Below are 12,142 nucleotides of genomic sequence, written 5' to 3'. Positions count from 1 at the left end.
AAAGATGTTCAACATCATTAACTATCAGGGAAACTCAAATCAAAACTACAATGAGATATCGCCTCATGACCATCAGAATAGCTGTAATCAACAAGACAGGAAATAATGTGTTGGAGACGATGTGGAGAGAAGGGAACCCTTGTACGCTGCTGGTGGGAGCTCAAACCAGTGCGGCCACTATGGAAAACAGTATGGAAATTCATCAAAAAATTAAGAATAGAACTACCATGAAATCCAGCTATTCCACTGCTGAGTATTTATGCAAAGAACACAAAAAGAGAATACGTAAAGATACATGCACCTCTATGTTCATCATAGCATTATTCACAACAGCCAAGACTCGGAAGCAACCTAAATGGCCATCAAGGGACGAATGAATAAAGAAAATAAGGTATATATACAGAATGGAATACCACTCACCCATAAGAAAGGATGGTATCTGGCCACTTGTGACAACATGGATGGACCTTGAGGGTATTAATGCTAAGTGAAATAAGTCAGAGGGAGAAAGTTATACCACACGATCTCACTCATAAGTAGAAGGTTAAAAAAACAACAAACAACCACATAGAGACAGAGATTGGATTGGTGGTTACCAGAGGGGAATGGGGGAGGTAGGAGGGCAAAAGGAATGACTAGGCACGTGTGTGTGGTGATGGACTATAATTAGTCTTTGAGTGGTGAGCATAATATAATCCACACAGGAATCAAAATATAATGATGTACATGTGAAATTTCTATAATGTTATAAACCAAAAACAAAAAGAAAGAAAATTGATAAACCCCTAAGCAAGGCTCATTAGCAAAAAACAAAAAATCAAAAGAAAAACAAAACTAGTGATATCAGGAATAAAAGAGGGAACACCACTACAGATCTTATGATAATACTATAAAATAGCACAAGAGAATACTATATAGAAACAATTTTATACCAAAAATTCAGCACTTTAGATTAAATGAACCAATTTCTTGAAAAACACAAACTACCAAACATCAGTCAAAAAGAAATGAACAGGGGCTGGCCCCATGGCCAAGCGGTTAAGTTTGCGTGCTCCGCTTCAGCTGCCCAGGGTTTCGGCAGCCCAGGGTTTCCCCCAGTTCGAATCCTGGGCACGGACATGGCACTGCTCATCAAGCCATGCTGAGGCAGCCTCCCACACGCCACAACTAGAAGGAACCACAACTAAAAATACACAACTATGTACCAGGGGGCTTTGGGGAGAAAAAGGAAAAATAAAATCTTAAAAAAAAAAAAAAGAATTAGCATAATGACAAAACTTCACAACTTTTTTTTTTTTTTGAGGAAGATTAGCTCTGAGCTAACTACTGCCAATCCTCCTCTTTTTGCTGAGGAAGACAACCCTGAGCTAACATTCATGCCCATCTTCCTCCACTTTATATGTGGGACGCCTACCATAGCATGGCTTGCCAAGCGGTGCCATGTCCACGCCCGGGATCCGAACCAGTGTACCCTGGGCTGCCGAGAAGCGGAACGTGCGCACTTAACCACTGAGCCACTGGGCCAGCCCCAAAACTTCACAATTTCTAATTAAATAATTGATCCAAGTAAGTATCATCAATGGATGCTAAACTATTAGGTAAAGATTCATAGGAAACTTTAAAATGGAAGGATCTGGCTGACACCATCTGAACACAACTAGAATCACTAAAAGTGGGACAACCATTCAGTACTACCTCCTGATGTGATGCATGAGGAAGTACACAGCACCACCTATGTGGTGCTACTCCCACCACCCACCACCACCCAAACAAAAACCATGAACTAAACCAAACTTCTAACCACTAGTTTACAAGAAATAGAGAAGCAAGTGAAGACAATACAAGAACACACAAGACAATCCTGAATGTGGGATACCTACAGGACAAATGGCCTGATTTCCCCAATGAATCAGTAACATGAAAAGGGCGTACTTATCATAAAAGTGACTTAGGAGACATGAAAATCAAGTAAGTGGTCAGTATGGACCTCACTTGAATTGTGAACGGAACAAACCAACTGTAAAGTGACATTTTTAAGACAACAAGAGAAATTTTAATATGGATGGTATTAGACTATATTAAGGAATTACTAATGATTGTTAGATGTGATAATAGCATGGTGGTTTATGTTTTCAAAAGAAAGCACTATCAGAGGTGCACAATAATGTATTCACAGGAATGTTTCAGATTTGCTTTAAAATACTTCAGGCACTTCCCCACTCCCAAAAAAAGTAGGAGAAAAGAGTTGAAAAAGAGATCAGTCAAATGCTGATTTTTGTGAAAGCTGGGAAGCTGGGCAATAACGTACAGGGGAGTTCATTACACTACTCTCTCTGCTCTCTGTTATGTCTTAAAATTTCCATGAAACATCTAAAAAACAGAAGCCTAAGAGATTAAAAAAAAATAAAAAACCAACCCCAAACCAATAAGTAGTCTTAACTGGATCTAAGACTGAACAAATCATCTTGTATGATAAAGAATTTGGCTGGCCTTGGTCTCCTGTTCTGGGAAGTATCTTCTAAATCGTTGGAATTTCCTGAATGATAGGAGTATCATTGTTTTTCATGGTGGGCTCCTCAGACCACACCTGATGGTTTATGCTAAAGAGTTTACTCATCATGAGCCCCCAGATAATTTATGCTAACAATATTACTTAGGACGGAGGTTGGCCATACCAGAAAGACCAATCATGTGATTACAGGGTTGGGGCTTTAAGCCATGAAATATGTTCAACCTTCAGGAAGGAAAGGAGGATCAGGGATCGAATTCAACCTTGTGGTCATGATTCAATGAATAATGCCTATCTAATGAAAACCCAGTAAAATCAACTCTGGACACTGAAGCTCAGGTGAGCTTCCCTGGTTAATAATACTTTGCATATTGTAACACAACAATGTGCCAGGAGGGTGACATGTCTTGACTCCACGGGGAGAGGACACAGAGGCTTCAAGTCTGGGACCTTCCTGGACTTCACTCTATCCATCTCTTCTTTCGGCTCGTCCTAATTTATATCCTTTTTGCTATGATAAAACTGTAATCTAAGTATAGCACTTTCCTGAGTTCCGTGCGTCATTCTAGCAAATTATCGAACCTGAGGGCAGAGTGGGAACCCTCAAATTTGTAGCCAGTTGTTACAGACATGCGGGTGGCCTGGAAATCCTCAAGCTTGTGGCTGATGTCTGAAGGGAGGGCAGGCTTCTGAATGACTATGCCCTTAATCTGTGTAGTTTGGCCTATTTCTGGATACTTAGTGTCAGAATTGCATTGTGAATCTGTGAAAGACATTCAGAATCTTACTACTCAAAGTATGGTTCTTGGACCATCATCATGACAAAACCTGAGAGCTTGTTAGAAATGCAAAATCTTAAGCCTACTCAGAACTACTAAATCAGAACCTACATTTTACCAAGATCTCCAGGTCATCTATATACGCTAAAATCTGAGAATCACTGATCTACAATACCAGAGCCAACAGAACTGTCTGCAGTGATGAGAACGTTTTATATCTGCACTGTTTATGTGGCTACCAAATGGGACAGGACAGATCTATAACATCTCCAGTTAGACCTGTGCCTAAATACAATTTCTTACAATAGTAAATAAAATAAGCCTCCATTACCCTAACATGTACACTCTTTCACTAAGTATAGTGCCAGTAACACACAGATCAAAAACAGAATTTTTTTTCATTTTTACAAAGACTCAACAACTCAAAAAGTATAGCAGCCTAGGGGCTGGCCCCGTGGCCGAGTGGTTAAGTTCGCGCACTCCGCTGCAGGTGGCCCAGTGTTTCGTTAGTTCGAATCCTGGGCGCCGACATGGCACTGCTCATCACACCACGCTGAGGCAGCATCCCACATGCCACAACTAGAAGAACCCACAACGAAGAATACACAACTATGTACTGGGGGGCTTTGGGGAGGAAAAGGAAAAAATAAAATCTTAAAAAAAAAAAAAAAAAAGTATAGCAGCCTAGGGTCATTTGGAATAAGCCCTACACACCTTATTACTGACTGCATTACAGAAGATATATTTATAAAAGATTCTCATTTAATAATCTGCCAACAATTTTATTTAATACGGTCTCTCAAAGGGGTAGTGTTCAGTTATTTTGAAATTCTGTTTATGTAAACACCTAGATCTGTGCATGAGCTGGATAAGTGAAGTACTACTATAAAAAGTATCTAGTAAAAGGGTAAAGTTAGATTCCCTATTAAATTACAAAAACTAGCTAGACTTTCCTGCTCCAAAAAATGGATGGGGACAGGATATAAACAATTCAAGATCTTCAGTGATTTTTTTTAAGTATTTTCAGAACAAAATTTGTGGTAGGTTGGTTTATTTGTTTCCTACTGTTAGAATCACTAGAAAATATAGTAACCGTTGATAGAAGAAATCAAACACTTTCAATTTTGAGACTTCACAAGCTACCCCTGAAGTCCACTTCAATTGGTAATTTGTAATTCGGCTGACATTTGACTTTGAATTCCACCCATAGAAGGGAATCAATTCTCTTATAAGGAGCGGTGTAAGGTACAATAATCTACCAGAAGAAAGAAATGGGGAAGTTACTGCCCATATAACTTAACCACCAAACTGCAAAAGGAAATGTTAACACTTCCAAACTATAAGAAGATGTTAGGATAAGGAAGATTCCATTCTTACCAATGAGGGGAGAAATGAGGAGGAGGATGCAAACCCTGCCTGGGATCAAGACCATGATGATGAGATGCAGCACAAGACAAGAAAAGCCAGCCTAAACTTGAGTCTCCATTGGGTTATTAAAGGAAGCTGGAAATAGGCCAGCCAGGAATAACAAACAGAAAAAGACTAGGAGTTAAAGGTATCTGAAGACTGAGTTTAGAATACAAATCTCTAACTTTGCTGCTCTCTTCTAGACATACACCCATCAAATCTGATGGTAACTAAACATTTTCCGTGATACTTTTCTGTATGTTATGAGGGACAGTCTACACTATAGTAGCTATGCAAGGATTCTCAAAGATCTACAGACATACCTTTCATAAATATCAAGGGTGTACTGCAAATCACTATACAGTATTTGCAGTATATTTCGAGTCTGGTGGATGCTTTATATTTCAACGTGATGTTTGCCAGGACTAAATATCCAACTCCTTAGAAGAAAAATTCCTAAAGTCCCTAGTCTTCTGATGGGGGCAGGGAATGTTTTTAGGAGGCTTTAATACACAACAGAGAAAATCTAATGCTGCCAAGATTTTTATATATATAACTTAAGAAATAAGGATTTAATGGTGGATAGAAGCCACACAAGTCCAAGGAACTGGGCAGAGAGTTTAAAAAACAAAGTAAAACAGAAAAACTATATATTCCCTCACATATTTTCTAGTTGACTTGAAATGTTTCATCATAACTTTAAATAGATGTAATTTCTCCAATATTGAGAATAGTTACTTCATTCTTTTAAATGTATCTAATAGAATTTAAATATCATAAACATGTGATACCCACCCTAAAAAAAAATACACGAACAAGCTGTTAACTATGAAAATTTACATATTTCTTTTTCACTTGATCACGTAATTATGTTCCACAGAATTGTATCCCAATTACATAAAATTGTGTACTTGAAAATAAACTCCTAAAACATTTCCACATCAGCCCTTCCACAATTCACAATTATTCTTGATAAAGCCCAACACTGTAAGTGGACATCAAAAAATCTTTCTGAACATAATTTAGTAGAAATATTAACAGCTTAGACTGAGCGCCTCATTATAAATTGTATCTAATACTGTCCACACAAGTCTCTGTCAAACCACATTATTAACATTCAGTAAAATGCAAACCTCATTCATAAATCTGTTGGTTTCCTAGTTTCAAAAAATATATTTAACCTGTGTATAAGGCACAATTCAAGTTGCTTTTAAAACCCTCTGGCCCTATAACCAGAAAGACAATAGGAAAGAGACTCCTGAGACGTTTGCCTTTCTAATCAAGCAAATACTGGGACTAAACGTCTGGTTAGATGCCACATTACAGATAGTATACTATTGTATTTATTAAAACACCATGCCTAGCAGAAGAGAAGGATTTCATAAATATGACACAAAAAGCACAAACCATAAAAGAAAAGACATAATTAAAATTACAAACTTTTCTCATCAAAAGACTGAAGAGATGAAAAACAAGTCACAAATTGGGAGAGGATATTTGCAACCCATGAATTAACAAATCACTAGTATTAACTAGTATATAAAGAACTCTTAAAATAATCAGAAAAAGAGAACTCAAAAATAGTCAAAGACCTTGAATATACACTTCACAGAAGCACAACCAACCAATGAATGTATGAAAAGATGCTCAACTTCAGGAAATGCTAATAAAAACACAATAGATACCATTTCAAACCACTGGATTAGGAAGAAAAATTAAAAGTCTGACAATATCAAGTGTTGGGGAGGAAGTGAAGCAACCAAAACACACTGCTGGCTCTTGACTCAGTAACCACAAGATTCACAATTATCATGAGCCAATTCAGTGACTCAAACTCTGGAAGTGTTTGGTAAGCATTAAGCAACTGACAATGACCAATCCAGAATTCTGAGAACACACGTGCATTACTCCAAATACAAATTTTAGCCCTTAACGAACTGTGTCCAATCTGACTCAGCAATACAAATAAGAGCACTTTTAGTCCCTTATCCAGTTTATCCAGTTAATTTTGTTAAGTACAAAATAGTCCGTGTTCTAGGAGGAAATGAATACCTGATGACAACATAAGTGACTAACATTTTAATGAACTATTTCTCATTCCAGTTACACTACTATTTCAATGAGAATAAGTAGTTAAAGATGGCATTACTTTAAAACTAGTGCTTATACTTTAAGTCTACTTGATAGGAATTGGAATGGCCCTGTGACAAATTGCAGCATGGGCACTGACGTTGGACAAATCTGAGTTCAAATTCCGACTCCACCATTTTATAGCTGTAACCTTAGGTAAATTATTCAACATCTTTGATCCTCAGTTTCCTCAACACATAAAAAGCAAGCACTTAACAACCTGCCCACCTAATCAAATTGTAAGGATTAAGTGAGATTACGTAAAATGCTTAACAGTGTCCTAGCTCATTAGCATAGGCCCAGTGTTGGCACCTTTCCCTTTGTAAATTTTGCTACCATCACCTAAAATTTTTAAAGCCTCAAATTATAACTCTCGGGGCCAGCCCCATGGCTAAGAGGTTAAGTTCACGTGCTCCGCTTCAGCGGCCCAGGGTTTCACCAGTTTGGATCCTGGTCACGGACACGGCACCGCTCATCAGTCCATGCTGAGGTGGCATCCCACATGCCACCATTAGAAGGACCCACAACTATAATAAGCAACCATGTAGTGGGGGGATTTGGGGAGAAAAAGCAGGGAAAAAAAAAAGAAGATTGGCAACAGCTGTTAGCTCAGGTGCCAATCTTTAAAAAAAAATCATAACTCTGAATTCATAAGAAAATATTACTCTTACATTCAAATTATTTCCCAATATTACAAGAAACTGTGTGCCACAGGTCAGAAGAGCAACACCTGCTTACTTCCTTCTCTAACTAAAAGGCTCTTTCCTATAAGAAATTAGACTCTGGAAAAGAGGACAGATTTTCACTTAGCTTTTGTGATACAGAAGCAGGGATTTCCACCCTATGTGGGAAACTTAAACACAGTTGATTTCTAAGCTTCAACTCAAGGTGTTTTCGATTCTAAGAAAAAGTTTATTTAATAATTTAACGTATTGCATACTACCTTTTGCATTTCTTGAGAAAGATTATCTAAAGAAAATTACTTGATTAATGAATTGATGTTTTGTTGGGGGTTTTTCTGGTTAGTCTGTGGGAAAAGAGTTTACACTTAAAATGACCTACATTTGTGGGCTGGCCCCGTGGCCGAGTGGTTAAGCTCGCGCGCTCCGCTGCAGGCGGCCCAGTGTTTTGTTGGTTCGAATCCTGGGCGCAGACATGGCACTGCTCATCAAACCACGCTGAGGCAGCGTCCCACATGCCACAACTAGAAGGACCCACAACAAAGAATGTACAATTATGTACTGGGGGTCTTTGGGGAGAAAAAGGAAAAAAAATAAAGTATTTTTTTAAAAAATGACCTACATTTGAAAAATCTCAACACATTCAACAATTAGAGAACAAGAGAAGTTTATAATACTGGCATCTACACTCATGATAAAACATCTACAATGCTGAAGCTACTGGGACAGAACTTTAGTCACTGAATTAAACTTCAGGAATCCTCATTTTAAATACCTTACCGTAGTCAAGACACAAAAGAAAAGACGCATGAGATAAAGTGACATCTGCCAGTCTAAGAAATGTGAACTAATAACCATTGATGAGAATCATCTATAGACGTAATATCATATCAGGATACTGTTATTGTCTTCTTCAAAATCAAAATGAAACGTGAAATCTTTCAGATACATATAAAATATATCATGATGAGGTAATGAGTCAGACTAAACGAAATAAAAATTCAGGAAGTTCTTATATTCACATACTTCAATTTTCTTCCTTTTTCTTCGTTTCTAAAATAGGCTACAGCAAGTAAGTAAGTTACCTGCTGGACAGTCATAGAGATGTTCACTAAAGAAACATGAATTTTCCCATTTCCACAATTATAATCACTTATTAATGCAACACACAATAGGCATTCAATAAATGCTGAATAAATAAGTAACAGAATGAATAAGACGGATTAGAAAAAACAATTTAATTTACAAAAAATTCCTCTTAAGAAATAAGTTAATGCAGAAAATGTACTTCTTTTAGACTTTTGACATTTCACATTCTTGGCTATAATACAGAAACTTTCCGTTTAACCAGTTTGGGACATTCTAGAAAGAGACAGCTATCACTAAAGACTAAGAGCTCTGTTTTTCCCACCATCAAATCCGACAAAATTCTAAAGAGAAACATCCATCATATCTATCCAAATTCTCAAATACTAATAATTAGACTGAGGAAAGAAAGAAAACACTTGTAAGTTGGATTAGAACAGAACATATTTAATAGTTAACTAAATTACCAAATCTGCATTCGCAACACTCTATTGGTGTCTTAAAACGCTCAAAATTTTATTTTAGTTTAATATAAAAGGTATTTTTATGCCCAGCCATACTTTTAAAAGAGGCTAGCCTAGAAACAAGTACACATGGCGACAACACAAAGGTCAGAGATCGCTGATACAGATCAAATAAGTGAACTATAACTTGACGTTCCACAAGAAACATTGGGGCTTTTTCTGAGGCCCAGGTGGACTGTACAGGTAAGTCTCCACCCAAGAAACAAATAAAAGAGGCAAGATAAACATATCTGGAGAAGACTGGACAATGTCAAAGATATCCCCAAAGATCACTCATGCGGGTCTGGTCTCCTCCCTTTCTCCCTAATCTCACCGCCTCAGGGAAAACTAAATCTGCACCTCACGTCCCCAGCTCACCCTCAACCCCCCATTACTCACCTTCTTTACTAAAACCAGGGTCCCCCTCTCGGACATCCTCTAGTTCCCTCCAGCAAGATATCTCCTGCGCCTATCTTCCCTCAGAGTATTAGTCTCCTTAATCCGAACCCATTTTCCGCATCCCGTCTACCCTCCGCCCCTTCAACTCTGGTCCCCTCACTCCGACCGTTCTCCCAGAATCCTCCCCAAGTCACCGATCTGTGGCCCCTACTCCCTCCCACTCCCTCAGCCACAGCTCCTTTCATCCGACCCAGCCTCCAGCCTCTTCCCCGGGTTCCCTCCCCCATCCGTAGCCCGGTACCGGCCCCCTCCCCCAACTCCGCCCCTCTCCCCCCTCCCAGAGTGGGAGACCCCCTTACCTGAACGCCGCTGCCGTCCCAGAAGCTGAAAGGTGCTGGCGCCGGCCGGCCTCCCAGGTTCGGTCCCCGCTGAGCTCCTGACGGCCCCTAGGGAAAGCGAACGCCACCACCTTCAACTCTGCCCACCCCGGGCCAAGCCGTCACAGTCACCGTAACCACCGGCAGTATCACAGCCGCCATGTTGAAACCCCACTTCCCTCCTCCTTCCCCTCACTACTCCGCCCCTTTGGGCGTCTGACGTCACGGCGCAGCGCTCCACCCCTCCAGGCCAATGGGAGGAGCCGACGGTGACGTAAACTAATCTCTTCTAGAGCTCAACAGCTCTCGTTGCCCCGAGCGTTGCCATTGGAGTGGATGGACCCTGCTGACCCAAAGGGAAGAAGGAAAGGAGCGGGTCACAGAGAGGGTAGGGCGTAGGGGTTGGAGAAGCGGCCAAGGAGGGAACCTGAGAGCCTTGAATCGCGAAGGGACGCACAAAGATTTACCGACGAGACCTGCTTGGGAATCAGGATGCCTGGCTTCTGGTCCCGGGTCAGTGACTTGGTACAAGTCCTACCCTTTCTGGGCCTCACTTTCTCCGTTTACAAAGGAACAAGTTGAACGGTGACCTCTAAATATCCCTACAATTCTGACATTCAACGGGTTTAAACCAGGTAATCCAATCCCAAACTCTAGTAAGAGTTCTTCTTCATTTATTGGATATCTCTCGGAATCAGGTGCATGGAGGATTCGTAACTGAATGAGGTGAATCTTTGTTCCCAGAAGTTCCTAATTGGGGGAGATAGAGCTGCATAAACGGTTAACTCTAGGAAAGATCAGAGAGTGATAATGGTGTAACAGGTGCATAAATTGCTCTGGAAAAAAATGACTTTTGGCTAAGGGATTAGGAAATATTTCCATCTCTACACTTTCTGGGTACATAAAGAGTGTATGCTCCATATCTAATTCTCCAGCCCTGTTTTCTCTCCAGAACTCCAGAGAAAATAATATTTGTACTTTGAAGGGCGCAGCAGTTTTAACTCACTATAAGAGAAGGTGGGCATTCCAGAAGGAGGGGAGTTAAAGCGAGCAGTGAAATGCAAATCATCAGTTCTGGATTGTTTGCCTGCTTAATTTAACAGATAATGGGCAGCCACAGAAGGTCTGTGGAGAGAGCAGTGAGCTGAGGAAAACTCTTCATCAGGAGAATTAGAATGGTAGCAGTGAATAAAATGGATTGGAGACTACATGGTAGACTTCTGCATTGAGTGAAAGACTCACCTGAACTAAAGCAGGGACAGTAGGGGTGTAGACTATGGGATGAACTGGAGCAAGATTTTGGAGATTGACAAGATTCAGAGACCTGCTGTATGGGAGGAGAAATCATGAAGAAGAAGGAACCAAGTTTTGGGGGCCTCTTATTAATAGAAACGAGAGAGACCTAAGGTTTACTAAAGTGCTAAGGGAGATAATAATGAGTTCAGTTGGCCAAACTGAGATTAAGATGATGGCAAATTGTCTGGAGAGAGATTCTAGAAGGAATGTGAGCTTGGAAATCAGGAAAGAGGTATGGAGTACACGCGTAGTATATTGGTGCTCCTTCAACAAATAAACTTGTCGTTCATTCATTCAACAAGTATTTACTGAGTGCCTGCAATATACTAGGGCCTGTTCTACACACTGAGAATGCAGCAATATATAAAAGAGACCAAAAAATAAGTAAATAAATAAATAAATCCCTGCTCTGGCAGACCTTACCTTCTAGAGAGAAATAACTAATAATAATGGTGACAGGTGTTAAGAAGAAGAATGAAGCAGGGAAAAGGAGACAGAAAGTAGCCATGGTTGAAATTTATAAAGGATGCCCAGAGAAAGGCAACATCTGAGTAAAGACCTGAAGGAAGTGAGGAAATGAGTCATGCAGATATCCAGAAGAAGAAAATGCCTGGCCAAGTGACCAGCTAGTACAAAGGCCCTGAGGTGGAAGCTCACCTTCTATGTTCGAGGAGCAGTAAGCAACCTAGTGTGGCTGTAACGTAGTGAGCAACGAGGAGAATAGTGGGAGATAAGTCAGACAGGCAACAGGGAGCTAAGTCACATAGGGCCTTGTAGATCATTTTAAGGACTTTGACTTTTGCTTTAAGTGAGCTGAAAGCCATTGGAGAGTTTTGAGCAGAGAAGGGAAATGATCTGACTTTTTAGTAGGATCATTCTAGCTACTACACTGAGCATAAGCTAAAGAAGGAAGCAGACAGACCACTTAGAGGTCATGGCAGTAATCCAGGCAGGAAATGATAGGACTGTAGACCAG

The 12,142-nt window shown here is 40.0% G+C and overlaps 1 protein-coding gene across 3 annotated transcripts in view; it reads right to left on the bottom strand.

Annotated features, from left to right (window-relative positions):
• Positions 1-10,053, bottom strand: part of UBAP1 (ubiquitin associated protein 1) — a 57,243-nt gene extending 47,190 nt beyond the window's left edge. For 2 of the 3 annotated variants that reach the window (XM_046664385.1, XM_046664387.1), the window contains exon 1: positions 9,853-10,053. The gene's annotated coding sequence lies outside the window, so the exon portion shown is untranslated. Of the gene's footprint in view, positions 1-9,493; positions 9,598-9,852 lie in introns of those variants that run through there. The other variant, XM_046664386.1, reaches the window with a different exon arrangement.
• Positions 10,054-12,142: the final 2,089 nt, after the last annotated feature.

Source organism: Equus quagga, chromosome 6 (assembly GCF_021613505.1).
Source record: "Equus quagga isolate Etosha38 chromosome 6, UCLA_HA_Equagga_1.0, whole genome shotgun sequence".
NCBI lineage: Eukaryota > Metazoa > Chordata > Mammalia > Perissodactyla > Equidae > Equus > Equus quagga.
The sequence above is the reverse complement of the archived record's forward strand: the minus strand, read 5'-3'. Positions and strand labels throughout refer to the sequence as shown.